Source organism: Bombina bombina, chromosome 1 (assembly GCF_027579735.1).
Source record: "Bombina bombina isolate aBomBom1 chromosome 1, aBomBom1.pri, whole genome shotgun sequence".
NCBI lineage: Eukaryota > Metazoa > Chordata > Amphibia > Anura > Bombinatoridae > Bombina > Bombina bombina.
In genome coordinates, this window is record NC_069499.1 from 289,303,132 (window position 1) to 289,327,978 (window position 24,847).

Here is a 24,847-nt window from a genome sequence, read left to right on the forward strand (position 1 = left end):
GCCTCGCTCTCATTCTTATGTTGAAAATCCGTGTTTTATATGTGCTCTAGATAGACAGGTTTAGATCTCTATAACTCCTACCTCTTGCAGGCTGCGAAAAGGTATTTGTGTTGCTGTATTGTGGTGCAAAGTTACCCACATGCCCCGGTCTAAAATGCCACACACCTCGAGGAGACATCAATAAAACCCAGTTAGTGGTCAAGAAAACAGTCCTAGACCACTTTTCCCAGCGTTCCACAGACCCTGCCCAGGAAGAGAGAACGGGTAGCGACCAGGACACTCCATTACCCATATGCAACATTACATCACTGAAAACACCTTGAAGAAAATGCTTGCAGCTCAAACCAAATCCATTACTTCTGAAATTCAACGCAGCTCAGCAGAATTGTGGAAGGACATAGCCGAGATTGGAGATAGGGTGGATACTCTGGAGCGCCGCGGCAGCACGATGATCTGGCTACTAACCACTCCAACTTACTCTCTTATGCTGAGAACCTAGCTGATCAAATAACTCAATTGGAACTGAAGCTAGCGGACGTGGAAGATAGAGCCAGAAGGAACAATGTTCGCTTCAGAGGTATTCCAGAAAGCGTTCCCACAGGTGAGTTACAAGGATTCCTCAAATCCCTCTTTTCAGAATTGTTGGGCCCTCTTGAGGGCAACTTGCACACCATGGAGCGGACACAAAGAGCCCTAGAGACCAAGTCCGATGGCTTCAGACAAACCTAGGGATGTGGTGGTGTGTTTCCATAACTTTACATTTAAGGACCGTCTGATGCAGGCTGCATTCAGCAAACCTACACTATCGGACACTTTCAAGGACATCCAATTGCTACCGGAACTGTCAGCTCACACTTTGCAACAAAGGAAACTTTATGCGCCCTTGACTTTGCAGCTAAGGAAGGTCAACATTATATACAGATGGGGCTTCCCGACTAAGCTCATTATCACAAAGGATAACAAAACACATGTCTCCTCTCCTTCATTGGGCAGTACCCTCTTGGCAAATTGGGGTATCCTGATTGAACCGGATCGGCAAGGGTCAGCACCCCCCTCTAAGCTAAGGGCATCAGCCCCTGAGTGGTCTCTTAGAGATCGTGGGTCTAAGCGACAAAAACCCAACATGTAGGATCAATCATTAAGACCTCAGGCTCTGCCGACCTGAGACCTACCTGCACATCTCAAAAGGGACAGTAATGATCAGAGTTATGTTTATATTATGTTTTGTAGTAGACCTGTCTCAGATAGATAGGTTTGTTTATTCTGTTTATACTATTGTAATTTGTTAATTGAGAGCGGGGCTGACCTCATCAGCCCTCACCACTAAGTTCACGTTAGCTCCCCCCCGACTAGGGGCCCACACTAGGGTCCTACTCAGGTGGACTACTTCCACCAATCCCCCTCCCACCTATCCACCCTTCTTCCTTGCCCTACCCTATCCCTAACCCCAACTAGGTACATAACCGCTCCAACTCCATTTTGGCCTACGCTCCTCATCCCAAAGCACTACGAGATACTGGTTAGGCCTTGACTCACCTTAGATTCCTTACACACAATGTTAGGGGTCTAAACACTATAGGTAAAAGGAGCCTTCTCGCCAGATCATTATGTCACCATAGGTCAGATGTCGTGCTCCTACAGGAAACACATCTCCTAGCGCACGCCCAGCCCACAGTCATCTCTAGGGATTATCCCGTTTTTGAGGAAGCTTCATACACTAAGAAAGCCAGAGGTGTTGCCATTTTGGTACACAAGAGAGTAGCCTTTGAACTCATACATGTATTTAGGGACCCACAGGCCAGATTTCTCATTTTGATTTGCACCCTAGACCATGTACCATACACATTGATCTCCGCATACCTGCCGAATACACTTCAGCCTAGGTACTTGAAGAAAATCCTGGGGAAAGTTGAACAACTCAAACAGGGTAGAGTGATCTTGGCAGGAGACTTTAATATGGTATGGGATGACAAGCTAGACAAGAAAGCCAAGTCTGCCAATTCTAAATGCCCCAAGATGAGCCCCATAAGTGATAGATTTAGAACCTTAATGACACAGTTTGGGTATTTTGACATCTGGCGATCGCTACACCCGGGGGAGAGAGATTACACCCACTTCTCTCACCCGCACTCCACCTATTCGAGACTCAACTACATTTTCTCTCACGCGGATACCCTTGACACAGTAAAATTAGCCTCCATTTCTATTTGCCCCTGGTCAGATCATGATCAACTATTAACTGACATACGCTCCGGGGACGTAGCCATGGCCAGACCTGCCTGGAGGCTCCCCCATCCCATCCTTTCAGACGTCCCTTTTAGGGAGGAATTGAGAAAGGAAATTAAGTTTACTATTAATACAAACAAGAATCCACAAATCAGGGATGACATAATTTGGGGGGCATTTAAGGCCACCATAAGAGGCCTCATTATTAAAAAACAAGCGTCCTTAGGTAAACAAGCAGGGATATCGCTATCACAGGCATACTGCAAATTAAGGGACCTGAAACAGCAACAGCGTACTTCTGACACACCAGGGCTGAGAGACAAAATTAAAGACGTTAGGCTCCACATCGGACAGATTGAGTTTAAAAAAAACTAAGCCAATCTCCTCAAACTAAAACAAACTATGTATGCCAAGGGCAATAAAGCTGACTCCATCCTGACTTAGAAGCTGACTTAGGCAGCGAGTAGGCGCCTCTCGAATCCATACCATTAAAAAAGGAGGTCAGAGCTTTAAACTCCCATCTCAAATAGGTCAGCAATTTAGAGACTACTACTCATCGCTATATAATATACAAAATAATGCATCCACTGCTCCTGCCCCCTCTGAGGCTATTAGCTCTTTTCTAACCTCTCTACGACTCCCCTCCCTTAACACGATCATAAAGTGTCCCTCAACATCCCCTTCTCGTCCCAAGAAATAAAACGTGTCATCAAAAACTTAAAACCCCTTAAAGCTCCTGGGCCTGACGGTTACAAGGCAATCTTTTATAAACTTTACATAAAGGAATTGTCACCGCTACTGCTCAGCTTCTTTAACCTAGCAAACTCCGAAGGTGCATTTAGCAAGGAGTTCCTCGAGGCGAACATAATTACCATCCCTAAACCAGATAAAGACCCCACGCTTTGCACAAATTACAGACCTATCTTCTGATTAACTCGGACATTAAGATTTACTCCAAAATGCTTGCAAACAGAATTTCTAATCTACTGCCAGGCCTTATAGATCCCTATCAGGTGTGTTTCATCCCGGGTAGGGAGGGCCCAGATAATACAAGATTACTAAATATTCTCACGGAATCCAATAGATTAAATAAGCCCATAGCAATAATTTCCCTTGACGATGAAAAGGCCTTCGATCGGGTCCGATGGGAGTATCTCTGGCAGGTCTTGGGTACCTTTCAATTACCGGAAAGAATGATCCTGGCCATCAAAGCATTCTACTCTTACCCCGCAGCCTCGGTTAGGGGCCTGGGATTTAACTCTACTCTCTTTCCCATCACCAATGGGACATGGCAGGGATGCCCTCTCTCTCTCTCCGCTATTTGCGCTGGCACTAGAGCCTCTAGCGGCCCAAATTAGAAAAGATAATACACTTGAGGGAGTAACTATTCATGGTACGACCCATAAGGTGGCACTTTTTGCTGATGACACCACAGTCTTCTCCTCTAAACCCCTACAAACCGTACCCACACTCTTAGATACTCTAAGAGGTTTGGTAGTCTATCCTACTTTAAGCTTAACCAAAATAAAACAGAGGTTTTCATGAGGGGTTTCCCCGATGAAGTGGCCAAGTTTATCCAAGATAAATATAAGTTTATCATTAAGTCCACCCATTTCACACACTTAGGTGTTAAGTTATCACATGATATTCCAAAGTGTTTAAAGTCAATTATCAACCTCTTCTGTCAGAACTTAGATCCTTAAAACAGAATTGGAACTACAAATCGATATTATGGCTAGGGAGAATAGCAGCCATCAAGATGAGCTTTCTCCCCAAATTAACTTACTTATTTAGGTGCCTACCTATTCGGGTACCCAAAAACACCATACTTCAGTTCCAAAGCGAAATTACTAGATATATCTGGCAGAGTAAGCCCCCTAGAATAGCACATAAGACCCTTCAATACCCTAGAGAATATGGGGGGACGGCATCCCCATCCATAACCAGATACTTTGAGGCGGCGATGCTCACACATATCTCACAATGGGGCGTCAAGGACTCCAACAGCAAGTAGAGATCCCTGGAACAAGCCTCGCTTCCCCATCAAATTTATTTGGAAGATCTTATATGGACTCACCCACATTGCAGACGGACCCTAGCAATAGATAACAGTATCATAAAAGAATGCCTGGCTGCATGGGAACACCTTAGGCACTATAAACACATAGCGCCCCATCCCTCCCCTATCACCTCTATCTCTGCACTTTTGACAGGACTGCCAGACTCACACCACATGGACTAGACTGGGTGTGGTGAGGGTTGAAGATATGTGGTCACCTACTCAGACAGACTCATTTGTTACTTTAGATCAGCTCAGAGCCAGGGTCCAAACTCCACTCTACTTAACCTTCGAACACACCAGAGTAACAAGCTTACTCTCTAGCTGGGGTTTCCGTCCCTCATCAAACCGGCAACTTACACTGAGGGAAACTCGGTGGAAGCAAGGAAACAGACTGGGGACACCCATATCTGTCCATTATAACTTAGTTGACAGCGCTACACCAGAAGATAAAGCCTCTCATATTATAAAATGGGAACAAAAACTTAATATATCCATCTCTAGTGAGGAATGGCAACGTACGCTCACAAAGCAAGCCTTACATTGTATCTCCATTTTCGAGACATACTTTAAAATCCTCACTCATTGGTATTATGTCCCAACCAGATTAGCCAAAATATTCCCCTCATCCACACCCATATGTTGGAGGAACTGTGGCCAGATAGGCGACATGATCCACATATGGTGGAGCTGCCCCAAGATCAAACCACTCTGGAGGGATTGTTTATCTCTCCAAGCCAGTTTAGGGATCACATTATCTAGAACCCCGGAAATGGCCTTACTTTACATAGGTACAGTGGGACCTCGGTTTACGAATTTAATGCGTTCTCCGGGACGTTTCGTATTGCGGAAAATTCGTAAACCGAAACACGGTTTCCCATAGGAATGCATTGAAAACCAATTAATGCGTTCCGGAGGTGAGAAAAAAGTCAAATAAAGAAGTATTTTATCTGTTCAAAACTCTTTATAAAGTGCACTTTAAAGGCATAAATACTGTACAGGGACATGATTAATCAAGCAATAACATTTCAAACATCCAACTTTATGTTTTAAAACATCACACATCAACTTTTAAAACATGGCAGACTGTTGGTAACATGGTACAGTACACTTTAACTGTATATATGTGTACAGTTAAAGTGTACTGTACTCTTTAACTGTATATATAAACCGGGACACTTGTTTCGTATTGCGAAAAAAATTCGTAAAACCGAGGCATTTTTTTTAAAGAATTTTCATTCGTAAACCGAATTTTTCGTTTACCGAGTCGTTCGTTAACCGAGGTCCCACTGTACATGTAGGCTACCTAAATACCAAGGTTACCTAAGCATCTGTTTACCGCAGTTAAGCTCTCATTAGCCAGATCCTGGAAAGCATCAAATCCCCCCTCATGGTCTGACATAGTCAGACTTATGACCTATATGTATTCAATGGAGAAGAATATCTTCTTTTCCTATGGAAAAATAGACCTCTTTGAACTAATTTGGGCTGAGTGGAAATTCAAGTACGACACCCAATGGATTCCGAAAATAGATGTATAGAGATCCCCACGGTCTGATCTTCGGGTCACCCCCAGCCTCCTCCCCCCCCCCCCCCGTTCCCTTCCCGATTAGAGTACTAAAACTACCACCCCTTCTAGTCAGTGATTATCTTATCTAGACTGCTAGATGCTTTCTATAGGTCTTCCCTGACCTTCCCCATTACCCTTATCCTGAACCCCCTCCCTTTACCCACACCTTTATGGAATATTTATATTTGTTGTCTAATAGTCGGACAGTTTTATTTTTCTGTTTATGTTCCTGAATACAAAGTTGAAATATTGTGATAGAGGCAATGTTTTAGCCCAGAGCCGGGTTCATTGCCCTTGTCTATATTATTCCCTTTTAATTTTTTTTTGTTTTCCATATCCTGTTACTAAGTCTATATAATGTGTGGAGCACCATTGGGTGCAATGTTACTTATGTATTATGTAAATCAAATACATACATACATACATACATACACATATATATAGTTTGATGGGGGTAAATTACATTGTCTGGCTTCAGAAATTACCCAAATAGGACATGGGTGCAATAAAAAAATATAAAGCATTTTAGCACTCAGAGAACCCAACACACCTATACATAGATGGTATCACTGTACTCAGAAGATGTTGCTGAACACATATTGTGTGTTATTTGGCAGTAACCCTTAACATTCTCAGCAAATGTATTCTTAAATAGCTATTTTAAAAAAAAATCACATTTGGCATAGATTGGTGGTAAAATGGTTGCATGAAAAAAAGTCAAAATACCCCAAGTTTAATACCTTAGGTCATCTTCTATATATACACATGTGAACTGTGAAGGGTTATTCAGTGATTCCTGACAGATATCAATGTTCCAATCGCAAATTTTGGGGAAAAAAATGGTTTTGAAATAGCAAAGTGCTACTTGTACTTATTGCCCTATAACTTGCAAAAAAAAGCACATGTAAACATTGGGTATTTCTAAACTCAGGACAACATTTAAAAACTATTTAGCATGGGTGTTTTATGGTAGTTGTAGAAGTGTAACAGATTTGGGGGGTCAAAGTGTGGGGTTTTTTTTTTCCCCACCATATTTTATATTGTTTTATAGTAAATTATAAAATATGATGAAAATAATGGTTTCTTTAGAAAGTCAATTTAATGGCAAGAATAATTGTATATAATATGTGTGGGTACAGTAAATGAGTAAGAAGAAAATTACAGCTAAACACAAACACCGCAGAAATGTAAAAATAGCCTTGGTCCCAAACGGTCAACAAATGGAAAAGTGGTCTGGTCACTAAGGGGTTAAAAGGGACACAGAACCCAAATTCTATCTTTCATTATTCACATAGAGCATGGAATTTTAAGCAACTTTCTAATTTACTCCTATTATCAATTGTTCTTCATTATCTTGCTATCTTTATTTGAAAATCAAGGATGTAAGTTTAGAAGCTGGCCAATTTTTTGTTCACAACCTGGGTTGTCCTTGCTGATTGGTGGATAAATGGAGTCCAGGGTACTGAACCAAAAATTGGCTGGCTCCTTAGCTTAGATGCCTTCTTTTTCAAATAAAGATAGCAAGAGAACAAAGAAAAATTAATAATAGTTGTAAATTAGAAAGTGCCTTAAAATTGCATGCTCGCTCTCTCTCTCTAGAGACTGCCGGAACAGCATAACTAAATTAAAATATGCTTTTTTTCAATTACTCACAATTTTGCAGTTCACCTAGCGCAGTGATTTCGAACTTTGCCACTCCAGATGTTTCAGAACTACATTTCCCCTGATGCTCGACTGGACTTGAAAGGGTCCAAGCATCATGGGAAATGTAGTTCTGAAACTTCTATGGGCTAAGGTTCGCCATCACTGTCCTAGGGTTTTTAAGTGAAAGGTACATGTATGTGGATTGGAATCTGCTCTACTGCAATGGGGTCATAACAGCAGGCAAATATCAGTGGGGCATGGATTTGTTCTGAAATACACTCTGCTGCACTAGGATTATTCTGGTTTGACACAATTTGTTCTGAAATACCCTCTGCTGCACTAGGATTATTCTGGTTTGACACAATTCAGATTTCAAGAATTTTGGCACCAAGGCTAATGGTAAATAGGTAATAAAATGGCAATGTGTGTGAGAACAGCTGGCTAACAGGTAACATTCACACTGGTTGTTTGTGTAACTAATATACTGGTTCTGCATAAACAAAGATGAAGCAGCACCACCAAATTCTTTCTTCAAGTTGCTTTATTCAGCTTGAGGAGTAGCCAGACCAAAAATCAAACAACAACGTTTCGGACACAGTCCTTAGTCATGTATGGCTAAACTATACATAGAATCATCCTTAAAAATACTATATAAGCCACACACACACACACATGTAAAGCTGCACATTCCAAATTAACCCCTTACATCCTAATTTAAGTACACAGGTAAATGTCAATAAAGTTATACATTGCAATATCATTAAAGTTAAACACAGCAACTTCATATATATTGGAATACAATTGTGTATGCCTATACATCAAGCAAACAAGCAGAACATAATCCACAGTCATCTGTAACAAAAGAAAAAGAAAAAATTAAACAACATTGTGCATAATCTGAGATGAATTAAAGGCATACAGATAGGTCAAAATCCCTATTCATCCCATTTGGGTATAATGTCCCCAATTTATTAATCCAAAACATTTCTCTGCTTTTAAGGATTTTAACCCTATTCCCACCCCTTCTAGGAATAGGAATATGTTCTAGAACTTGGAATCTTAACTGATTAAGATTATGTCCAGCAGACAAAAAATGAAAAGAAATTAGATGCCCCGGTAGCTTGTCATTTTTTGTCTGCTGGACATAATCTTAATCAGTTAAGATTCCAAGTTCTAGAACATATTCCTATTCCTAGAAGGGGTGGGAATAGGGTTAAAATCCTTAAAAGCAGAGAAATGTTTTGGATTAATAAATTGGGGACATTATACCCAAATGGGATGAATAGGGATTTTGACCTATCTGTATGCCTTTAATTCATCTCAGATTATGCACAATGTTGTTTAATTTTTTCTTTTTCTTTTGTTACAGATGACTGTGGATTATGTTCTGCTTGTTTGCTTGATGTATAGGCATACACAATTGTATTCCAATATATATGAAGTTGCTGTGTTTAACTTTAATGATATTGCAATGTATAACTTTATTGACATTTACCTGTGTACTTAAATTAGGATGTAAGGGGTTAATTTGGAATGTGCAGCTTTACAGGTGTGTGGGTGTGGCTTATATAGTATTTAAGGATGATTCTATGTATAGTTTAGCCATACATGACTAAGGACTGTGTCCGAAACGTTGTTGTTTGATTTTTGGTCTGGCTACTCCTCAAGCTGAATAAAGCAACTTGAAGAAAGAATTTGGTGGTGCTGCTTCATCTTTGTTTATGCTATATTGTTGGGTTCTGGCAGGAACCTGGTTGCTGGCACACCTTGATACATTCCCTGTGCTGGATATCTGTGACTGTTTTTTTAATATACTGGTTCTGGGTAAGCAGGTTACACAAGTGCCCTGGGATAAGGGTAGCTGGCACTAGGTGTTAACAGATTGGATAAGGATATTGGGTCTGGTTGCAGCTGTCACGCAGGGATAGAGGTCGGTTGGCAATAAAAGAGCAATGGGTGCATTTGGTACATTGAGCCTAAGGTCAATAGGTAATATATGCACTTGATGTTGGTGTACAGAGGGCATGAGTACTATATGTCACATATGACTTGGGTTTAGGTACAGCTGAGAAGCAAGACCTTGGGTCAGCAGGTTACACAGGGTCATTGGTTCTAAATGCAGTTGGACACTGGGCCTGTGTTCAGTGGGTTATTTGTCCACACACTGTGGCCGTTTGTGACCTGCTGAACCTGATTTCAATGTGCCAGCTGCATCAACAATAGCTTTAGTGTAACCTGGTGATATCAGATGTAGTGTACCAGCTGTATCCAACTGCAGCCAATGTGTGACCCCCATGAGCAGTGTGTCAGGACCACTTTAACACAGTGCACGTGTCACCTACTGCTCTCAGAGCCTTTGTGCCAGCTTTACCCACACAGTTTCCATGTGTGACCTGTAGACCCAAAAGTCAATGTACGAGCTGAGTTGTACCCATATCCAGTTTTCCCATGAGACTGGCTGACTTTAGGCCTAGTGACCACTAACACCCACACTAAATGCATGTACAAGTACAACCTGCTTACCTCAAGCAAATTGTCCAGCTACATACACATCCAGTGCCACAGTGTGACCTGCTTATTTTAAGAGGCGGGCTTCTCTACTCCTATACCTCCCATGCACAGCAAGCTGAGAGGTAAAGGAACCGTCTCTAGACCTTTTACCTGCTAATCCTCTGCCGTGTCAGCCTCTTGGTGCCGGCCTGCTGGGGGCAGAGAACACAGGGGGGCGGGAGCTCCGAGAACTGGGAGATTGGTGCAGTCTACTCCAGGAGCAGTGGACAGAGCAGGTGATCTGTTGGATTCTGCGACCCACCGCTTGACGTCACCGCATTACTGAGCGCACACGTGACCGTCGCAGAATCCAACAGAACAGACTGCCTGTCGGATTTTACTGCCTTGGCAGAAGCTCCAGAGACTTATTTGTGTATCAAGTGTGTTAAAGGCGCCAAAACAATCCAAGGTACCAGATACTAACAAAATGTGATTCGCATAATGCTACAAATGAAAATATGCGTTTTGAGTATACCAGGATACTCTCTCTAACCATATATCAAAAATGTTAAACACATAAATGAATCGTGTAACAAAAACTATAATAAAACAATATATATAATATAATTGGGTGCAATAAAAATATAACAAATAGGCCAGCAACTGAGCCGGTCGCATGATCTGGGAGCTCTGTTAATATTGTATCTAAGAAAGCCTAACACTGGGGATATACCCCAAAAAGAGAATTGCTGAACTACTGAATAATCATACTAGGTGATGTCCTGGATATGCTGATAAGTGCTTAATAATTTTTTGATCTATGCTGAGCTGAAATCTGTTTAGGACTGAGCCTATCACCAAGCGGCGCCATCTTGGCATGTTATTGCACCCGGCTGGGATATTGCTCACTACACTCTGAACCACCTAACAGTTCTTTAAACTTGTGGACTTTTTAACGCCTGAGGTGTGTCACAGCACTAGCCACTATGGAAACGCAAATATCGTACTCCGCTGTCGGAGATCTCTTGGAAGAGCATGGGAGACAGCTATGCAAGAGACTTGATGCCCTTATTTATATGTCTCAAGCAATGCGCATGCATAGTGACGGCCTCATGTTGGAGTGCAAGGTGGTGCAAGAACCGCGGAGTAACATGGCCCTTGCAGTTCCTCAAGTGTGCTCTTTTCCGCTGATGCCAACAGGCACAGACCCTGGGACTGCGTCTCTCTCAGCTAGCATGCATTTGCGGCCACAAGCAGCTTATCCCAAGGAGGAGGAGGACTGCGTGATGATAGTCACAGAGATTCCGGTACTGCAGCGCGACACGATCCTCGCAGCTCTCCACGCAGACTTCCCTCAGCCGCCGGCTCGTGCAGCTCTCAGAGTGCCTGTGAGGTTGGACTGTACATACTCGTTCCGGCTTGATGGCTGTGAGAGCTGGCGGATCCTACAGATTCTTCGAGTTAGAGCATTATGGCATCATGCTTCCCAGGGACCCCGGTCAGGCATTGGATAAGTGATGGGTTATAACTTTGAGGATGTGTTGATGTCTGAGGGGATTGCCGTTGATGAGACACTCTCTCTATGTATATTACTGTGGTTCCCAAATAATATGCTATGATGCTCGTTGCAGCTTGTTATGAAGGCCCTGGGGCCCGATCTTTGGACTTGCACACTGAATTTGCTCATATTATGCTTTTATGCTATATAATTATATTGTTCACTGTTACCATGTTTTCCATTTTTATGTGCCTTGTTCTCAGTGGATTATTTGCTTCACTATTGGGAACTCTATATTAGGAAAGTACCTGCTAATGTATGTAATTTTTTCCCACTCCCGCTTTTTTGTTGCAGTTTATTTACATCTTGCTAGGGGAGGAATGAGCTTTGCTCTAGGGAAATATCTGGCTAACTCACTTCCTTATCGGTAACCCCAATAGTTTATAAATGTATAGTACCTGAAAAAACCTTTATCCATGGGGGTGTTAATCTGAATCATGTTCCATTGTCTATGATTATTTATCCCACACAACTAGTATTCTGAGGCTGGTTGAGGCCTTCATCAAGTTTAATCCAGGAAGGTGCATGTTTTTAAAATGTCCCCCAACCGCGGATCTTCCTAGCTACTAGAATAATATTTCATTGAATATATACCCTAAATAATAGGAGACGGATCCCCATGTGAATGTGCTTCAAGTATGTGGATGTGCCTGTTTCAGGGGGTGGTTAATACGCTATTGTTTTGGGTTCAGTGCTTGGACTCTCTGCATAACTGTACTTGTACTGAAAACAATGAATCTATACTTATGAAGAATAGTATTGGTGGAGGTGCAGATTGTGTAACTGATTCTTCTTACTGCTGATATTGTGTGTAGAACTATTGAAGACTTAAGATAGTAGTTTTAATTACTTAGTTACCTGCATGATGTGCTGCACCACTATATGTTCCTGTCCTTTATTATGTATTTACTGTAGAAAGCTATTTACTCTCCATGTATAGACTGCTGTTTAAATGCAGCCAGAGTATATTAGATATAACATAACTATCAAACATCCCTGGAATGCCCACTACTGCAGGTACTAATTTCTACATGGCCTCCGCTAAGTTTAGAGTAACTATTTTTGTGTTTACAGTTAGATTTCATCAGAATGTTCAAGGGTTGGCGGTTGGGGGAAAATATAAATATAATGCCAGTCTTCTCTCCACTCCCCCCCCTCACCTTCTATGCGGTAAGGGATAAGTATTTATCCTCCGCATTATCTTATCGGCAGAGTTCCGTAGTCTTTGCCCAGTCTGAAGAGCCCTAGCCAAAGCTTTCCTCTATACATAAGTTGATAAGCTCTTCAGGCCCTTAACAACCAGAAAAGTTATAGTGTCTGCACTTATGTACCTCGTTATTTATACATTTAGGATGTCTATTCTATTTGACTAGGCGCCCTTAGTTTGTGGGCATATACATATGAATGATAGCTCTACTAGAATATTTTCCACTGCAAAAAAAGCTTATTAATAGTATCCTACTGTACTTAATGTGATGCCTAAACTTTGCGAGGACGTAACCTTATTTTTCTTAAGTTTACCTTACACAACGTTATCTGACACTATCTTTGTATGTACTGGGTGTCATCCACGTAGGTATGAGAATTAGGGCCTTTTAATAGACCTAGATGACTTTGATGACACAACAATTTTCAAAAATTTAAATTGAAGAACAGAGAAGTTTGGCCATTAAGATTATTCTTTACTGTATTGTTACAATGCTTAGACCTGAGATATGACTTGTATTTTTATTTGCCAAGTATGTACTGCTGTGCTATGTTTCTTCAATAAAAAGAAAGTTTATAAAAGAAATATAACAAATAGGGTAATGAGAATCAAACCATAAACTTGATCCCAATGGGCACAAACAGAAAGTCTTGTTGCAATCCGTAAAAAAAGAGAAGAAAATCTCTGTATAAGTCTCCAATCAATGTGGATATGCAGCTGCAGGGCTTCTTCCAATGCTGTTAGACATACGTGCAGAGATTGCTGCTTGTATGTCTAACAGCATTGGAAGAAGCCCTGCAGCCGCATATCTCTTTTCTTTATCACTATCCAGAGACTTATTTGCCTCCAATATAACTTTACCTCACACGTGACGTGGCATATTATCAGGGCAATAAACTCCACATATGTGACTTGTTTTTTTCTGATGCCTTTACTTAACCTCTTTACCTCATCCCTTTCTGGAAAACTCCCCTTTGCTCTCGCCACCAGTTTACTTGGCCCACAATGAGTGCTCACTTTTTCTTTTCCGCACAACTAATCACTAAGCAGTCTTACTAATGCAAAAACAGCATCTTACCAAATAACAAAACCATTATCTACATAACTAGAAAAGGCCTAACCCTAAATGATACACATCAAAAGGTGTGAGCTTGCTCTAGTAAGTAATACATACTGTGGGTGGCCTTCCCCGCTACATGGACAATCACCTCACCGTTATCCTGCTAAAAGATGCACCTCCTGCTTTAAGGTTCTGTTACACAGTGTGAGGAGGATGAATGCCAAGAGTGAACCAGGCATTCATCTCACATTGCCCAGGAGCAGACTGGCAGTGGCTCTGACAGTGATAGACTCAATCACAGAAGTGCCGCCCCCTGTCAAATGACGCCTGGGTCCATTGGACCCACTTGGTCCCATGGTTGAGCCGGCCCTGTTAAAGAAACAGTCAACACCAAAATTAATATTGTTTAAGAAGATAGATAACGCCTTTACTACCCATTCCCCAGATTTGCACAACCAACATTGTTATATGAATATACTTTATAACATTTAAAGCTCTAAATTTCTGCCTGTTTCTTTTTTTTTTTTTTTATATTTTTATTATTATTCAACAAGACACGAACATATACATTCTGGTAGTAACCACAAACATATAAATGAAACAAAAACCATCATGATACATGGGTTACATTTTCCAAAACAATATGAAAATCTCAGTCGCAATATCATGCCACATCTCTATTACGATTTAATTTAACTCCAAAAACCGTCATGTCACCAAAATCAAACAAACTAAAGGCATTTCTGTTACTAACCCTATACCACAATTATACCTTTTGTGGCTAAATCCCTAAAAATTAAAACTAAACTCTTATTAAATTAATTGTACCCATATCCATAACAGATATGTCTAACTGTTATTTATCTATCCAGACCTACCACTAACCATGTTTCCAAAGCGCTACCTAAGAAAAAAAAAAAAAAAAAATAATAATAAAAAAAATAAATAAATAAAATAAATAAATAAATGAGACACATATAAGGCACTCCGACGTCCAACCCTCCACTCCGACCCTGTCCTATCCATGCCCTTACCACATCATGTTGCCCCACTATTACACCATGCACTGGGAAAATGACCAGCCAACACTTGTAATTGCACGTATTCTGTATCCTTAAAAGGTTTAATCAATCTGATTTGAGTTTCCACTGGGAATGACAAAATAAATATTTTCCATTGGTTAAAAAATAATTCTAACTTTCTCTCTGTGGAATCTCGAAGATTCCATTGTTCAAGTAAAAAATGCGCAGTCAACGCATTCTTAAGCTTCTTTACATTAGGGGCAATTTTTGCTTTCCACGCTTTTAATATCATATTACGACCCAAAAATATGATCAGATTAATTAATCTACGATTCTGTGGAATTGTCTGCGATTTTAACAAGAAAAATATTTCCGTTGCCTGTGGCTGATACTCTATTTTCAGTGTGGTCTGCATCCAATAAGCTACTTTAGCCCAAAATTGATTAATCTTTGGGCAGGCCCAAAAACAGTGCACTAAATCCGCCCTAACGGATGAGCATTTAGGGCATACATTCTTCACCCTATACCAATTCGCCAATCTAACTGGTGTTAAGTATGTCATAAAAGATAATTTCACCTGTGTCTCCCTCCAAGTAGTCACCACCCAGCCTTCTCCACTTGTTTTGAAAGTGTCCTCAATATCCTGGGGGTTTAGCTCAGGGAAAAATTTATTCCATTTCGCAGCTATATATTCTCTTTGAGCAACCGATGATTCTTGGTTAAACAAATTATAGAAAGGAGCTATAGAATAGAAGCCCTTTTGAAAATTATTGATTCTAGTTTGCAGTTCTGCCGAAGACCAATCCGATCCATAATTTTGCTTAAGTTCAAATATGAAATGTCTCACTTGCAAATATGCATAAAAATCTTTGTTCTCAAGTCCAAACCGATGCATTAACTCGGTAAAAGTTAATGGAACATACTCCGAGTCTAGGATTTGTGTAACAAATACTAATCCTTTAAAGGAAAGAATCTCATCTATATATATCTATATCTATATATATATATATATATATATATATATATATATATATATATATATATCTATATCTATATATATATATATATATATATATATATATATATATATATATATATATATATATATATATATATATATATATATATATATCTATCTATATATATATATATATATATATATATATATATATATATATATATATATATATAAAGTAATAGATACAGGTATACAATGTATATAATTCTATTTTTCGAAAAGCATCTGAAACACTGTATCTGTCAGAACTCTATATGCAAGGAAAACTTTGTCCCCACACAATATATTTCCAGTCAAGACCGGTATTTAAAGTATCCCTGCCAGCATATTCTTATCCCATCAATGTATTGGAAGTCCGGTGATGTTGGTTAACAACTGTTCCGATATTCAATCAGTTCAACAGACAAAAAAGAAAGCCCCTGTATTGTATAGCAGGGTCAAAACACAGTATAATCACCAAAAGTACCTTGTATAGCCCCGCAAAGCTGTATTGCTGGTATTCTACCTCCTTGTCCCGCACTCCGATAACTCCAGACACAGGCCGCAAGATTTCGGTCAATATTACTCAAACAGACAAGAACATCATCCGCGTACATTAACAATACTAATCTCTGATCTCCGATACGAATCCCATCCAATTGTTGTCGAAGCAAGATCGCAAGTGGTTCCAATGATAAATTGAACAACAATGGAGAAAGAGGGCATCCCTGTCGCGTACCTCGTTGTAAAGTCATACGTTTTGAAATTTGACCATTAATCAGTAGTGTTGAGATAGGAGAAGAATATATTAACTGAATAAACTTATGTATATGTCCAGAGATACCGAATTGTTTTAAAGTAAAGAAAAGATGTTTCCAAGAGATACGATCGAACGCCTTTTCGGCGTCCAATGTTAATAAGGCTAAATCTGGTACGTCTCTATGACATGTCGCTCTAAATTTATTCCAGACGAAATCTAGAAGTGTCAAAACCTTTCGCATATTTTTAGAGGGATTCCGTCCAGCCATAAAACCAGATTGGTCTTCATGGATAATTAGCCCTAAACATGGTTTCAATCTTTTTGCTAAAACAGACGCTAATAACTTATAATCCGTATTTAACACGGAAATTGGCCTATATGACTCTGGAAGATCTAAATCTTTATTTTTTTGGGGGATCAGAGATATTACTACGGCTGCAAAATACGGAGAGCATTTATTATTTCCCACAAAATAGAAGTTAAACAGTTTCTTGAGGGACGGAATAATGTTGGGATGTAGAATCCTATAAAATTCAATAGGGAGGCAATCTGGCCCCGCTGCCTTATTGGTTTTAGCGATTTTAATTGCTTCAGAAATTTCATCTTCTTCAACCGGTTAATTAAGATCCACCAGGATTTCTGGGGAGATTTTAGGGATCTCAATTCTATCCCAAAAACCTTTCTGTCTAGATACTGGATATTCCTCGGCTCTATAAAGTTTGGAGAAATAATCATAGAAAGTGTTGATAATATCTGAATTATTGGTAAACCTGTGTGAGTTAGATCTAATGGCCGTTATTATGTTCCGATGCGTTTTTTTCGTTAATCTGGCCAAAAATTTGGCAGATCTGCCAGCGAATCCGCCATATAGAGCTTTTTGCTTCTGAAGTTCTAGGGCAGTTCTTTGTTTAATAAACACATCTCTCGTAGTCTTGGCATCTATATATTTTTGCCATTTTCCATTTCTACGATCCCTCATATATGCTCTATACGTGTTTTTTACTTGATTGCTTAATTGCAATTCTTGTTGTCTAGTTTTTTTTTTGAGTTTGCACATATATGCCTTAATTTGGCCTCTCAAAACGGCTTTCGCTGCTTCCCAGTATATCTCAGGTCTGTCTTTATAAGCTTTGTTAAGACTTTCGTATTCTTTCCATTGAATATTTAACCAGTTTTTAAAATTAACATTGTTCAATAAATATTTGGGGAAAAAAATAGTTTGATTATTGTTTATTTGTATGCGAGGAACATTAAGTGCTAAAGTGATCACCGCATGATCGGAAATTGTTATATCTCTGATGTCTGCTTTCCATTCTAACCCGATCATAGCTTCTGCAACCAGGAATAGATCTATTCTGGAGAGAGATTGCTTTCCTTTTGATAGACAAGAAAAGGCCCTTAAATCAGGGTTTTGTATGCGCCAGATATCTAATAATCCCAATTGCGCACAGAATTTTTGCAGAATACGGGTCTTTCTATCGCGCGTACAACTATTACCTTTATTCAATCTATCAAGAGTAGGATCTGCCAATAGGTTAAAGTCACCTGCCACTATCAGGTTTTGCCCGATAAACTTATGCAACAGAGATATCATCTTGTCCCAAAAGGACTTATCAATTTTATTAGGCCAATATACATTGCACAATACGTAACGGGTTTTATTAATTGTACTTTCTATGATTAAAAAACGCCCTTCCGGATCCACGAAAGTAGATTCTATTTTATATTCCAAACCTTTATTGAAAAGGATAGCCACTCCTCTTTTATGCGTATTATATGAGGCGGCAATTACCTCCCCCACCCAGTTAGTAGGCCTGTCAAAAATAATCGTTTTGACGATGCATCGCGATGCGGCATGAAACGATTCTGCATCGATGCGCTGAGACGCGATAATCGATTAACGTTACCCACGTGACCAGCCTCCAGGAAAAGTAAAAGAAAATGCGCGGTACATCGTTTTGACGTCACTGACGTCACGTCACCCAATAAAGCAACATGGGCGCTCCATGGGCGGTCTCTGGAAGTGCCGAAGTTACGCAGTAGGAGCAAAGCAGCAAAGCAGGAGTGTGTTGCCTGAGATTGATGATGGTGAATGTGATGACGATTCCGACTCCGAGTATACACGGCGGTATACTACAGCTACACGGCGGGCTCATTTTTATTTTGTGGGAGACAGAGGAGGAGACCTATGGTGAGAATTAGACTAACTAACTGTTTAGTTAATAGTTACCAAAACGTTGTACATTTTGCCAATGCCATGCCATAATTGCCATTGCCATGCCTGCCTATTGCCTCAACTGCCTACTACTTGCCATAGGTAAACTAATTATTAACTTACTTAAAGAGCAAATCAATAAGGGGTACACAATCACATTTATTACACAATAAGGGGTACAATTAAATACTTGCCTTATTTACTTAACGTAGTATGCTGAGCTGACTGAGGCTCAGGCTGCTGCATAATTAATTGCTGCATTATTGAATAATATTGCATATATAAAAAATGTATTATAAATAAATATAGTATACTATTATTGTCTAATAATGTCTCTATTAGTCTAATCTGTATCTATTATCTACATGTTTTTCACATGGATGGATGGCCTGGTCTGAAGTTCTAATATTTTAATAATATATTAATTCAAGAAAGTGCATGCAATTTTAAACAACTTTCCCTATTATATAATTTGCTTATCCTTTGTTGAAATGCATAGCCTCCTCCTTGTGCACAAAGTATTATATACTTAGTAAGTAATGTGTGTGCTGTGCAATGCATTGCTAATATGTCATCAACAAACGATATCTGAGAAGTATGAAGCAAATTAAATAATAGAAGTTAGTTATGATGTTTATTTAAAATTGTATTCTCTATCTGAATCATGAAAGTAAATGTTTGGGTTTCATTGCACCTTTAAGTGTGTAATATATTACAGTAACTTACAGTGTCAGTGAGTGAGTGATGTCCCCTGCAATTATCACAATGCAATTTGTTTTAAAATTTATGTTCGCAAAATGTATGGCATTGGCAAAGTAGTTGAAGTTACTAGTACTTGTTGATTTTACATTTGCGGCTTGACATTTTGACAACTGGAACTTAGTGTATTTTCTTTTTTTTTTTTAACACTGACAGAGTTTGACGTTGACAACAACATCATCCGTCACATATGTACATGTCATGCTAAAATGACAGAGGGAGACAAAAAAGATAGAGAGATAAAAAATGCACCTAGCATTTTAAAAGCAAGCATCTGGGCACATTTTGGATTTTATGAACATACTGGAAAGCACGAATTGGACAAGACACACGCGGTTTGTAAAGCCTGTCACACAAAAATGAAATACCTAGGGAATACTACTAACTTGAGAAATCACGTTAGACGTTTTCACTCTGAGATGCTAACCCCTGCCGCTGCCGCCAGTGCCACTGCCAAGGAAATAACAAGACTAGCTGAAGCTCATCAGCCAAGAATTGATGCAATGCTGTCAACTTTGCCACCCAACTCTGAAAAAGGGAAGAGAATAACCAAAGCTGTGGCAACTTTCATAGCGAAGGACCTACGGCCTTACTCTGTTGTGGAAAACCTTGGGTTTCGCAACCTGTTGAAGACACTAGAGCCACGTTATAAGATCCCGTCACGCAATCACTTAACAGAAAACGTTATACCTGCACTCTACCAAGAAACAAAAGCTCAGGTAATTGCATCAATGAGCCAAGCCAGTCGAGTCGCACTAACGTGTGATTCATGGACTTCAGTCACGACGGAGTCTTATGTAACAGTAACTGCACATTACATTAGCAAGGACTGGAAGATCTTGTCGCATGTGCTGCAAACGAGAGCAGTTTATGAGTCTCACACGGGTTCTCATCTGGCGGAGCTACTGTCTCGTGTCGTGGAAGAATGGCAGCTGTCCGATAAATCTGTAGTGCTTGTGACCGACAATGCTTCGAACATGATTGTTGCTGCTCAAGTTGGAAAATTCCCTCATGTAAAATGCTTCGCCCATACACTGAATCTCGCATTCCAGCGGGCGCTGAAAGTGGCCACGCTCTCCAGGCTTTTAGGCAGAGTGCGACGAATATCAACATTTTTTCACCGCAGCACTACAGCAAACCACTGTCTGAAAGAAAAACAGAAATGTCTTGGCCTGAAGAATCATAAGCTGATAACTGATGTGACAACAAGGTGGAACAGCTCATATGACATGGTCGAGAGGTTCCTAGAACAGCAACCTGCAATCTGTGCCACATTGTTGTCTCCAGAAGTCAGAAAAAGTGAGTCAGATCTCTGCACTCTCAACGAAACAGATGTGTCAAATGCAGAGGATGCTGTGAGTGCATTAAAGCCAATGAAAGATGCAACCACACTGATGTCAGAAGAGCGCAATCCAACTGTTTCTCTCATTGCCCCTCTAAATGCACAACTGCTCCAGAACATGACAGACACCATGGGAGACACACCCATGATCCATGAGATCAAGAATGCCATCAAAACAGATCTCCTGAAGAGGTACAGCAGTGAGGCAGAGAAGAAGATACTTTATACAGCCTCTGCCCTGGATCCTCGTTTTAAGGGACTGCCTTTTATTCTCACAGAGGAGGAGAGATTGGAGATATACAGAGGAGTGACTGAGGAGGCTGCATCCTTGGAGGTAATTTTAATTGCATCATGTTTCTTGAAAAATTTATAAATTGAAAACAAACATAAAACATACCATCCATACAAAATAGGCTTAGCTATCACTGCAGTAGCTTGATTACTAGCTAGTTTAATGAGTACAAGGTTTATTATATAAGTCAGTTTGAAAACGCCACAGTCAGTCAACTTTCCTCCTCCTCCGTCCACTCCCGAGTCCTTCCTAATAGATGTGAGCTGTTGCATGCATTTATTTATGCATTACTGTCTCTCTGAGCACACACATAGCATTAGCTGGCTGGCTGCTCGAGGTAATAATGAATGCTATTTTTTCTATTCTTTTGTTCAAACACAGATTGAGTGTACTAGTACAGTTACATCTAGGAGGACAAACGTGGATGAAGTGCCACTGCCTGAGGGAAAAGAAACTCTGGAAGAAGAATCAGCCATCGAGGAGGATAACCCTTCTCCTCCCAAAAGAAAGTCCACATCGCTTCTCATGACTTTGCTGGGACAGTCTTTCACTGACACTGAAGGTACAATAGAACCCAAGACCCCCTATGCCAAGGCTGAAGAGGAAATAGAGAAATATTGTAAAGCCCCATCTCTGCCTCTCACTGAAGACCCTTTGAAATGGTGGCATGTACATGAGGTCATATTTCCCCTCCTCTCTCATTTGTCAAAGCGATACTTGTGTATCCCAGGTACAAGCGTGTCTGCAGAGCGGGTTTTCTCCACTGCAGGAGATGTGGTAACGGCAAAAAGAAGCACTCTCAAACCAGAGCATGTGGATCAACTAGTGTTCTTACAGAAAAACCTACATATTCCATAATTCTGAGTAGTGATTCAGGTTTATAATATTAATATTTAATGTTTTTTGGCACATCCAGAAGAAAGTGCTGTGTGCCCCACTGCCCAGTGCAGACTACTGTTAAGTTATTTTATAGTTGTTACTGTTATATAGCTTATAGCTTTTTGAAAAATGAAGCTTAAAACCTTGAGTAAATCTTTGTTGGATCACAAAATATACTAGTACACTACACGACACGACCGACCACGTCACTCTGTCACAGTCACACACACACACAATACAAAAGAAACAACACACAACTGCACACACCTCATGTGTGCGTGTCAGTCAGTGTCACCCTTCACCATGATTCACTCTTTTTATGATGTGTGTTTTTTTTTGTATTGTTTGACTGTGTGTGACTGTGACTGTGTGTGTGTTGTGTAACAATATATTTGTGATCCCATAAAGATAATCAAAGTTAGTAAATCTAGTAGTTCAATGCTACTTGTTGTATAATGTCTATTACTACTTCTAGTGTTACTGTGATGTTTGCCAATCAGGAAGTGCTCTGTTTTGTAGATGTTGTGCTATTGTTTACAGCACACCCCTGTATTGTTTGCAATGCAGTGAGTGCATAGTGCACACTGCATAAGGGATTATTAATATTATTCATTCACACTAAAAATTGTCTATTTTAAATAGACCCTTTAAGAAAGATATCATATGTTTTTGTTTATGATCCCAATTCCCAATCCCAAATGCCATCCCACCCACTCTCAGGCAGATCTGTAGGGGTTAACCGAATATAACCAACCAGTTAACAATAACAATGTGTGTACTGCAGTGTCTAACTGTCTCTTTATGAGTGTGTGAGTGTGTCTGTGAGTGAGTGCCAGTTTGAAAAGTTTGTATGTATCTCATTCTCTATGAGTGTGTGTGAGATGAGTGTATTAACTGCCTTTGAATGTTTTTGTTTGTATGTGATTGTGTGTCACTGTCTGTCCCAGTGTCTAAGTGTCTATGAGTGTGAGTGTGACTGTGGCTGACTGGGTGGCTGTGGTGCCTTTGAATGTTTTTGTTTGTGTGTGTGTCCCACTGTGTCTCTAGTGTCTGAGTGTCTAGTGAGTGTGATTGTCTAACTGTCTATGAGTGCACTATGCAGAGAGTGAGACTGAAGCCAAACCACTATAGGGGAAGGAAAAGCCTTGAGTAAACCTTGAGTAAATCTTTATTGGATCACAAATATAATGTACACTACAGACAGTACAGCACACACAGCACACAGTGCCACACACAACAGCACAATACAAAAATAAAGCACACACCCCTCAGGTGAGTGGCGTGCCACCCTTTCTTCACCATGATTTACTCCTTGATGTCTGTGTCCTTTTTTATGTATTGTTTGTTTGTGTGTGACTGCTGTGTACTGTTCAGTGACAGACTCAGTCACTGTTCAGTTGTGTGTAGTACTGCTTTAACAGTAACTAATAACTAACTAATTATATTTGTGATCCCATAAAGATAATATAATCATCAAGAAGAAACTGTAGTTATAGTAGTTCAGTTCAATGCTACTTGTTTTAAATGTCTCTCTCTCTAGTACTATTGTAAGTCTGTAACTGTGTGTAAACTAATTGTATATGTCACAATCACATGTGTGTTGTGTGCACACTCTGTGCTGCGTGTTGTGTTCCAGATTCTTCACGTGATGTTTGCCACAAATTGACAGTCATGAAGGCACAGTGGACTGCACCTGTAATTTTGTACCTATAAGGGATTTATGTTTTGTTTTCTGAGGACAATTTTCACACAAATAAGGTATTATGGTGGTAACTTAAGCTTAACCTATCTATTTGGGTTTAAATTTAATGTCTATTATATTATTATTACTAAGTAAGTAAAGAAATTAAATTAAAACCAACATAGATAGGTTAGACATTTATTTGTTGTTCATGTTTCTTTACAAGTGTATAGTGTACTACTTACTAATATATAATATATAATATATAATATAATGAAGAAGTACACTGTGAGCACTGCACTTTTTACACTACGTACTCTGTAACTACAGTTTGATGCCATAATATTGTTTCCAAACCAATACAACAATTGCCATTTAGTATTTACTGTTCTATAAACTGTTGTTGTCTGCTGTGTTCAGACTTTGCCACAGGAAGAGTGTCCTTTTTTGAGCTAATAAAATAAAAAAAGAGTTTATTTCAATACTTTGACTTCTTGAATTTTTTTTTCTGAAAAATTTAAAAATTGGGCAGAAATAGTGCAGTAATCGTGATGCATCGCGATGCATCGTAGAATCGAATCGTATCGAATCGTTACGATGATAATCGTAATCGAATCGTGAGACAGGTGAAGATGCGCAGCTCTACCAGTTAGTCTGCAGTTTCATAGATTCCACATTATTTAAATGCGTCTCTTGCAGGAAAGCCAAGTCTGGTTTCATTTTTGCTAAATGCTTAATTATGGTTTTCCGCTTTATTGGGGAGTTTATGCCCCCCACGTTCCACGAAACCAAATTAAGAGTCCCCAACATATATCCTTGCCCTAAGAGATCTTACCATGTAACCCATCTATAATTATGTAAACGTGAGGCAACCAAACTGTCAGGAGGTGAGGGGTCGAAGAGGAACGTGGAGGAGGGAGCAAAAACAAACAGGGAAAGAAGAAAAGAGAAAAAAAAAAAAAAAAAAAAAAAGAAAAGAACCCAACAAGGTATAAAAATAAAAAACTTTTTAAAACACAGAGACCATAAAATTACATTATGATACATCAACACTTTAAATATTAAGCTTCTAAGCAGCAAACAGTA

The 24,847-nt window shown here is 39.7% G+C and overlaps 1 protein-coding gene across 3 annotated transcripts in view; it reads right to left on the minus strand.

The window, feature by feature from the left end:
• PARP9 (poly(ADP-ribose) polymerase family member 9) overlaps positions 1-24,847 on the minus strand; it is a 677,909-nt gene that overhangs the window by 646,319 nt on the left and 6,743 nt on the right. The gene's annotated exons all lie outside the window — the stretch shown is intronic.